Source organism: Suricata suricatta, chromosome 10, assembly GCF_006229205.1.
Source record: "Suricata suricatta isolate VVHF042 chromosome 10, meerkat_22Aug2017_6uvM2_HiC, whole genome shotgun sequence".
Taxonomy (NCBI): Eukaryota; Metazoa; Chordata; class Mammalia; order Carnivora; family Herpestidae; genus Suricata; species Suricata suricatta.
The window spans coordinates 47442146-47450824 of record NC_043709.1 but is presented as its reverse complement, the minus strand read 5'-3'; the positions used below and the strand labels follow the sequence as shown (position 1 = coordinate 47450824).

General features: G+C 38.9%; 1 protein-coding gene and 1 non-coding gene across 4 annotated transcripts in view; both read right to left on the bottom strand.

Moving 5' to 3' along the window:
* The window catches only part of LOC115304892 (E3 ubiquitin-protein ligase ARIH2-like), a 144151-nt gene that overhangs the window by 87844 nt on the left and 47628 nt on the right, over positions 1 to 8679 (bottom strand). The gene's annotated exons all lie outside the window — the stretch shown is intronic.
* LOC115305801 lies at positions 8408 to 8512 on the bottom strand. Its single transcript, XR_003914999.1, has one exon. It is a non-coding gene; the product is annotated as a U6 spliceosomal RNA (small nuclear RNA).

Here is an 8679-nt window from a genome sequence, read left to right as displayed (position 1 = left end):
GGGGAAGAGAGAGGGGGAGACATAGACTCCAAAGCAGGCTCCAGGCTCTGAGCTGTCAGCACGGAGCCTGAGGGGGGGCTCAAACTCACAAACTTCAAGATCACGACCTGAGCTGAAGTTGGATGCTTACCTGACTGAGCCACCCAGGCTCCTCTATTTAATCTACATCTTACCCCACCAAGAAAGTTGACAGAAATGATTCCATTTTGCAGATGAGGAGACTGAGACTCCGAGAGCCTGGTTTACATTTTTCAAGGTTTCCTAATTAGCATGTTGTAGAGTTCACACTCAAATCAAGATCCATCTGGTTCCAAAGTCTTTTCTATTAACCAATATTCTCCAATCCCACCAAAACAGGCAATTTAAACAGTTTCTAAATTCACATACACAGGTCTGTCTATAACTGATGTATTCATCTATAATGTGCAGTCACTGGTTTTTGAGCATTTGTGAGAATCTACAATATAGAATCATTGTTGGATGTTGAGAATACCAGGATATGTAGCAAGTGCCCTGGGAACAGTGAGCATGGAGCAGTGAGCTCAGCCTGGGGGTTGGTGCATTTGAGATGAGTGTAGAAGGATGAGGGAGTTTGGCAGACACAGAATGCAAGGAAAGATGCTTTTGAAAGAATTATATTATTTCCCTTTTGGATTCTGAGAATATGCTCAGTGAGAAGGGGATCATAAAGTATGCCAAATGGCCCTAACCTTGTAGTCCCCAAACTTGATGCCCCTGGAGGTGGATTCTGAGCTCAAGTAAGTGGGGGAGGGCAGTGAGTATATCTGGTACATGACACAGCAAGGAACAGTGTGGGGGGCCTGGAATCTGCAGAGGGAAAATAAGAAACAGTAATGGAGATTCGGCGTTTGTAGCTAGAGTTTGGGGAATATGGGGGAGTAGATTATAAGGAAGGTAATTTAGGTCAAAACAATATGGAGGAGGATTCAACTGAAGCAGAGGCCCTTAGGCAGAGGGGTAAGGGAGATTGTCCTGGCTGATTTATCTTAATCGGAAAAAAATATATTGGTTTGTACAAAGTGATATTAGTCAGTGCTACCTACAGTCACAAAACCAAAAAATTCCAAATATTTAACAGTAAGAACACCATTAGGTAAACTCTGATGTATCAATTCAATGGAATATTATACAACCATTCATGGAAACTGCTTTAAATAGCACAATACAAGATTATATCTCACTCTAAGTATCCTAGGAACTATTCGATGATATGCAAAAGTGAAAGTGGTTGTGTTGGCTGGTATCATTATTTTCACCTTTCACAGTTTAAAAGGGAAAGATCATCTCAAAGTGATTTCTCTGAGGGTCCGTCATTACAGAGAGTAATGGTAACCATCGATTGTTGAACACAGTCTATGCTCTAGACAGGGTTCTGTTTCATGGGTTATCTGGTTTAATCCTCGTAGCAGCCCTGCCAGGTGAATATGATTATTTGCTAAAGGTCATGGAAATCTCTTGCCTAAGACTGCCCAGTGAAACCCAGAACATAAACCCAGGCAGCTAAATTTCAGGATTCCTGCTTTTTACTACCGTGATATGTTGCTTCACTTTAACAACAAGGTCATCTTGGCATGAGTGGCCTTGCTAGGTAAAAGGTGGCCTAATGTCATTCTGAATTCCTGTGTAGGGCAAATGATGTTAGAAAAGTTGCCCATCAAGAAAGTGTGCATTCGGGATCAGCAGGCATAGCACAAGCCTGTACATTAGAAAAGCTGGATTCTCCGTTCAGTTTAGCCATGGAACAGCCCAGCTAATTTGAGATGTTTCTTCAAATCTCTGCCTACAAGCAATTATTTAATCTCTCGACATACTGCTGCAGCTCCTTTTATATACAAACCCCATGTATCTAGTAACTCTTTGCAGAATGGATTTCTCTCTGTTAGCTGAGCTAAAGCAATCAATTACTGAGGATAGATTTAGAACCCAACAGAGCACTGGCTTTAAAGAGTCCCTGGACAAGCTCTGTTAACATCGGTCCCCCAAACTGTCTAAAACTGTGCCAAGCTAATTCTGGCTGTGTGGTGCAATGAATAGGTTACTCGGTGCTTTAAGATGTGCTAATTTGTGACAAACACAGAATCTTTTACACTTTGTAACCTCGTATGAGAGTGTAGCAGTACTTTCATAGATGTTATTCTAATTGGTCTCTGTATCTCCTGAAAATTCTTCTGCTGAATTCCGAACCCCCAGTATCTCAGAATGTGACCACATTGGAAAAAGGGTCATTGCAAATGTAATTAGTTAAGATGGAGTCATGTTGGAGTAGGGTGGGCCCTTCATGCTGTACGCCTGGTGTCCTTATACAAAGGAGAAATTTGGAGACAGAACTGCGCACATGTAGAACACTATGTGAAAATGAAGGCAGAGACCCTAGGGGGTGCAGTGGAAGCCATGGAACGTTGAAGAGTGCCAGCAAGCCTCCAGAAGCTGAGAGGGAGGTTTGAACAGATTTCTCCTTCAGAGCCCTCAGATGCAAGGAACCAGCCCTGCCCACAGCCTGATCTTGGACTTCTAGCCCCCAGGGCTGTGAGACCGTAAGTTTTTGTGGTGTAAGCCACTCAGGTTGTCATACTCTGTTATGGCAGTCCTAGGAAGCTCATCTCATCTCCAAAAATAATCTCTTAAGGTACATTATTATTTTCCTCCTCTTGTATAAGTAATAATCAATACTTAGTTCACAAAAGGATCAAGCATTTCCTATTTTTTTCTTTTAAAATTTACATCCCTGTTAATTAGCATATAATACAGTAATGATTTCAGGAGTAGATTCCAGTGATTCATCCCCTGTGTATAACACCCAGTGCCCATCCCAACAAGCGACTTCCTTAATGCCTCTCACCTATCTAGCCCACCCACCCACCCACCAGCCCACCAGCAACCCTCAGTTTGTCCTCAGTATCTAAGAGTTTCTTATGGTTTGTCCCTCTCCTTGTTTTTATGTTATTTTTGCTTCCCTTCTCTTACAGTCATCTGTTTTGTATCTTAAATTCCACATATGACTGAAGTCATATGATACTTGTCTTTCTTTGACTAATTTCACTTAGCATAATACCCTCTAGTTCCATCCATGTTGTTGCGAATGGCATGTGGGCCAGAGAGAAGCTGGGGCGAAGAGACCTAGAGATGAGTATTCACAGGAGGTAAAGTCCTGACAGAAGGTGAGTTCGTTCAGTCCCATCATCTCTTTTTCTCTTCCATGGCAAGCCTCTTAAATATTTCCTGATTTTTCAAATTAAATACCAGGGAGCACCTAGGTGGCTCAGTTAGCCAAGTGTCCGACTCTTGATTCTGGCTCAGGTCATGATCTCAAGGTTTGGGAGATCAAGCCCCATGTTGGGCTCTGGTTGGGCAGCTTGGAGCCTGCTTGGGATTCTCTCTCTCTCTCTCTCTCTCTCTCTCTGCCCTTTCCCCATTTGCTCATACTCGTGCTCTTTCTCTCAAAAAATGAAAATAAATAGGGGCACCTGGGTGGCTCAGTCAGTGAAGCGTGTGACTTTAGCTCAGGTCATGATCTTGCACTCCATGAGGTCAAGCCCCACATCAGGGTCTGTGCTAACAGCTCAGAACCTGAAGCCCACTTGGATTCTGTGTCTCACTCTCTCTCTACCCTCCCCTGCAACTGCTTGCACTCTGTCTCCCTCTCAAATACAAACATTAAAAACTTTAGAAAATTAAATAAATAAATAAACTTAAAAAATATAGGGGTGCCATGGTGGTTTCAGTTGGCTGACTCTTGATATTTGCTCAGGTTGTGATCTCATGGTCATGGGATAGAGCCCAGCATCAGGCTCTTGTACTGGGTGTGCAGCCTGCTTGGGATTCTCTCCCTCCCTTTCTCTGTCCCCTCGCCTACTTATACTTTCTCTCTCTCTCTCAAAATAAATAAATAAACTTAAAATAGAAAAACTGATCTATTAAAAACATTTAAAAAATAAATATCAGACACACAAATAGCATATGGAGAATAATATTAGAAAAAAACATCCATGTTAATGTCACTCAGCTTAAGAAATATAGTATTATGGGGGCACCTGGCTGGCTCAGTCAGTGGAGTATTTGATTGTGGATCTCAGGGTTATGAGTTTGAGTCCCATATTGGGTGTGGAGATTACTTAAAAATAAAATCTAAAGAAAAAAGAAGTTTAACATTATGGATACAGTTGAAACCTCATGCGTATCTTTCCCACTGACATTTTCTTCTTTATAACTTCATCTGCTCCCCAGAAGTACTACCAGTACTATTCTGAATTTCTTATGTTATCATTCCTATGCATATCTTTAGGCTTTAGGCTTTAAATAAAATGGTGTGGTTTAATATGTCTTTAAACTTTATATAACTGTTACTATATATATATGTATATATATATTACTTTTTTTTTTTTTTGGGAGAGAGAGAGAGAGCACAAGTGGGAGAGGGGCAAAGAGAGGGAGTCACAGAGTCTAAAGCAGCTCTAGCTGTATCAGAACAGAGCTCAACACAGGGCTTGAACTCATGAATTACAAGATCATGTCCTGAGCTGAAGTCACTCAATGAACTGAGCCACCCTGGCACCCCATAACTGTTATTATATTGTAAACATCTTCCAGTGACTTACTTTTTTATTTAACATTATGTTTGTGAGCTTTTTCCATGTTGATGTATTATCTCTAGTCCATTCATTTTTCCTGTAGTATTGTATTCCATTGGATGAATATGCCAATATATAAACACACATACTCTTATTTATAGACTTTTAGGATATTTCCTATTTGCTATTATAAATAAGCCTACAATGAATATTTTCATGCATAAATTGAGAAAAATACAAGAAACTTCCTGGGACGCATATTTTTGGGTCACAGGTATGTGTATACTCAGTGTTACTAGATATGGCCAAATTGTTCTCCTCAGAGTTATGCAGAGTTCAGTTCATACCCACTGTGTAGGACAGTTCTTGTGGTTCTCCATTAACTCTTGATATTAGCATGCATCATCCTCGCGAAACTAATGGTTGTGAAATAATATTTCATTATGACTCTAATTTGTATTTGCCCATTTACTAATGATATACTTGTTGGCCATTCAGTTGTGTTATTCTGTGAATTGCCTCTCTTTGCATATTAATTTAATTTATTTTTTTCTATTGACTTATCTTTTCCTCATTGCTTTTACGAAGTTCTTTATTAGTTCCCAATACTATAATACTAATCTTTTCTCCATTATTGCTTTATAAATGTCTTCCTGAAGACTGGGGCTTTGCTTTTCACTTTTTGGAGGTTTCTTCACAGAGAGGTTATAATATAGTCAAATGTGTCTACATTTTTAAAACTTACTTATTTTTAAATTGCAGTATAATTACCATACAGTGTTATATCAGTTTCAGGTGTACAGTGTAATGATTTAACAATTCTGTGCATTTCTCAGTGCTCATCAATTCAAGGGTACTGTTAATCCCCTTTATCTATTTCATCCATTCTGCTACCCATCTCCCTTTTGACAATCAGTTTGTTTTCTGTATTTAAGAGTCTGTTTTTTGTTTCTTTTTTATTTGTTCACTTGTTTTGCTTCTTAAATTCCACATATGGGCAAAATTATATGATATTTGTCTTTATCTGATTTATTTCACTTAGCATGATACCCTCTGGGTCCATCCATGTTGTTGCAAATGTCAAGATTTCATTATTTTTTATGACTGAGTAATATTCCATTGCATACATATATACTACACTGTCTTTATCCATCCATCTATGGACAGATACTTAGATTGCTTCTGTATCTTGACTCTGGGAAATATTGCTGCAATAAAAATAGAGGTGCATACATCATTTCATATTACTGTTTTTATTTTTTTGTATAAATAGTAGTGGAATTACTGAATCAAATGGCAATTCTATTTTTAATTTTTTGAGAAACCTCCATACTATTTTCCACAGTGGCTTCACCAATTTGTATTTCCACCAACAGTGGAATTTTCACCATATTCTCTTCAGCATTTGTTATTTCTTCTGCTCTTGATTTTAGGTGTAAAGTGATATCTCATTGTGAAGTCATAAATTAAAATGTAATCAAATTTATATACATTTTTATTATGGTTTTCACTTTTTGGGTGTTAAGAAGTCTTTCCCAACACTCAAACTGTAGAGATATTTTCCTATATTTTTCTAAGAGTTTTAAAGCATGTTTTTTTTTTACATTTGCAACTTTAATAAACTTTGAATTGATTTTGAGTATGATGTGAGGTAAAGATCCATTTTTCCCAAATGAATAGCCTATTGTCATAGTACTATTTGTTGAAAAGTCTATCATTTTCCCCATAGAGAATCTTCAATGTCACCTGTGTCATGATATTTTATTATCATATGAATTTCTTTTGGATCATAATACCATATCATTATTCTCTTTATCTATTGCTACACCAATATCATACTGGATTAGTTACTATAGCTTTTAATAAATAGATTTCTGGTATGGTAGGTTGATTGCATTGATGGACATAATCAATAGTCTCTTTGTATTTCTATCCTTAGCCATATAACTTTGCAGGTCACTGCATCAAGAAGTTGACTATTTCTCCACCCTTTGAATCAGGACTGGACTTGCTACTTGTTTGGCCTATAAAATGTGGTGGAAGTGACAGGGTGCCAAACTTTGGCCTTCGAAGACCTTGTATACTTCCATTTTTCTTTTGGAATTTTGCCTTCAGTATAGGAATAAGCTCAGGCTAGTGTGCTGAAGGAGGAGAGGACACGTGGTACAGGGTAGAGTCAATCCAAGCTAAGACAAGCTTAAACCAGCCAGTGCCTGGCCAATTCACCAGCTGCATTTATGAGTGAGCCTAAGCCAAATATCCATGCTTGGCTTAGATCACCAGAACTGCACAACTGACCCATTAACTTGTGCACCATCATGAATGCTTATTGTGTTCTGCCCCTGAGGTTTTGTAGTTGTGGGCTCCACAACATAATTGTGGAAAAAGATAACTGACCTACAGGGCAAATCTCCTATCTTGTTCTGTTATTTAAAGCCACCTAAGTTGATCATAGCCTTATGTGCTTCTCCATATAGATTTAAAAGTTGGTGTCAAATTCCATGACTTGGTTTAACCTTTGTATATACAACTCAAGTTCTAGGACAGTATCCTTTACAACATAGAGTCCCTTCCAAATTTTCCCCTCAGGTTATCCCCAAAGGCGAAGCTAACTAAATCATTTGTTACTCCATTTCTGATAAATTGTTAAGTTATTTGTATTTGCTTTATCATATTATAATACCATTATCATAAGATGGTAGTTCTGTTGCCAGGGCAACCAAATGTGATATATGAGCTTGTAGCTTTAACTGAAACCTTAACTCTCTTTGGCTCCATTCCATATGCTTTCTTGGCTCCCTTTATTCCTGAGGTTGAAAGAATGGAAGATATTGCACAATTCTGCTAGCATGTTACGTTTTTATATGTTTCCACCTCTACTTATTAGCATATATGTCATTCTCTAACTTTACTATCGTAACAATTTTCATTTCTACTATTTGTCCTTGATAGCTCCTCCCATTCAGTGTAATAATGCACAATACTTATTCAACATATATTTAATGATTACCTACCATGAGCCTGGCACTGGAGTTACAACAGTGAATGAGACAGGTATGGCCTGTACTCGTCCAGAGTTTATCAGGTTAGAGAGACCGGAGTATAATAGATTAGCAAGTGAATATTTAACCAGTATCATAAGTGCCAAGAAAAATAAGTACAGGCTAATAGGTGGGGGACTGATCTAATTTGGATCAGTGACAATTTTTGTGAGGAATAACATTTAAGTTGGGACTGGGAAATAACTTGGAGTTATCCAGAGTTGGGAAGGGCATGGACGGCATGGGTACAATGCATGATGGAGCCTTGAGGTCTCAGGGAAGATGAGAGGTTTGAAAGAAAGCCAATGTAGCTGAAGACTAATATGTAAGAGTGAGAGGAACTTGAAATGAATCTGAAGAAATGGGCGGGGGCAGAAATCACAGTGGGCCTCACAGGGTACCTGAACCATCTAGTCAGAACTTGAGTTATAAAGGTCTGAAATGGTGAAGTTGTCCAAGAGAAGTTTATTTCACCCTGTACCCATAGTCATGTACAAAAAAAGCAGTTGTAGAGATGCACACTGTGTTCCTTGTCTTCTGTGTATGTATCCCAGGCCACTTCAGGGATAGATCCATGCTCCTTCCCTGCTGAAATGGATGCAAGAGTTGCCCCATCCCTCATGGGTTTCTCTGGTGCCGTACCCACACCAGAGAGACCAGAAATCAAGCCTAGAGGCTTGACTTAGCATCATTCACTCCAGGGCATCATTCTGCATACAGTAGGTCTTTCATGATCATCCTCCCTGGAAATTTATTTTGTTTGTTTATTTATTTATTTTAAATATAGAACGCTTCATGAATTTGAATGTCATCCTTGCTCAGGGGCCATGCTGTCTTCTCTGTATCGTTTCACTTTAGTATATGTGCTGCTGAAGCCAGCACATCACTGGGGCTTTAGATATTGAAATAACACTGGATCCAGTGCACATCCAGCAGACGCCTGACTTGAGAGCCTGTTACTGTACATGGAGATTACTTAATATAGGGTCAGGTCTGGGAAAGACTTAGTTTTACTCTTCCCAGCCTCTTTATTTGCTTGTCACTTCTTG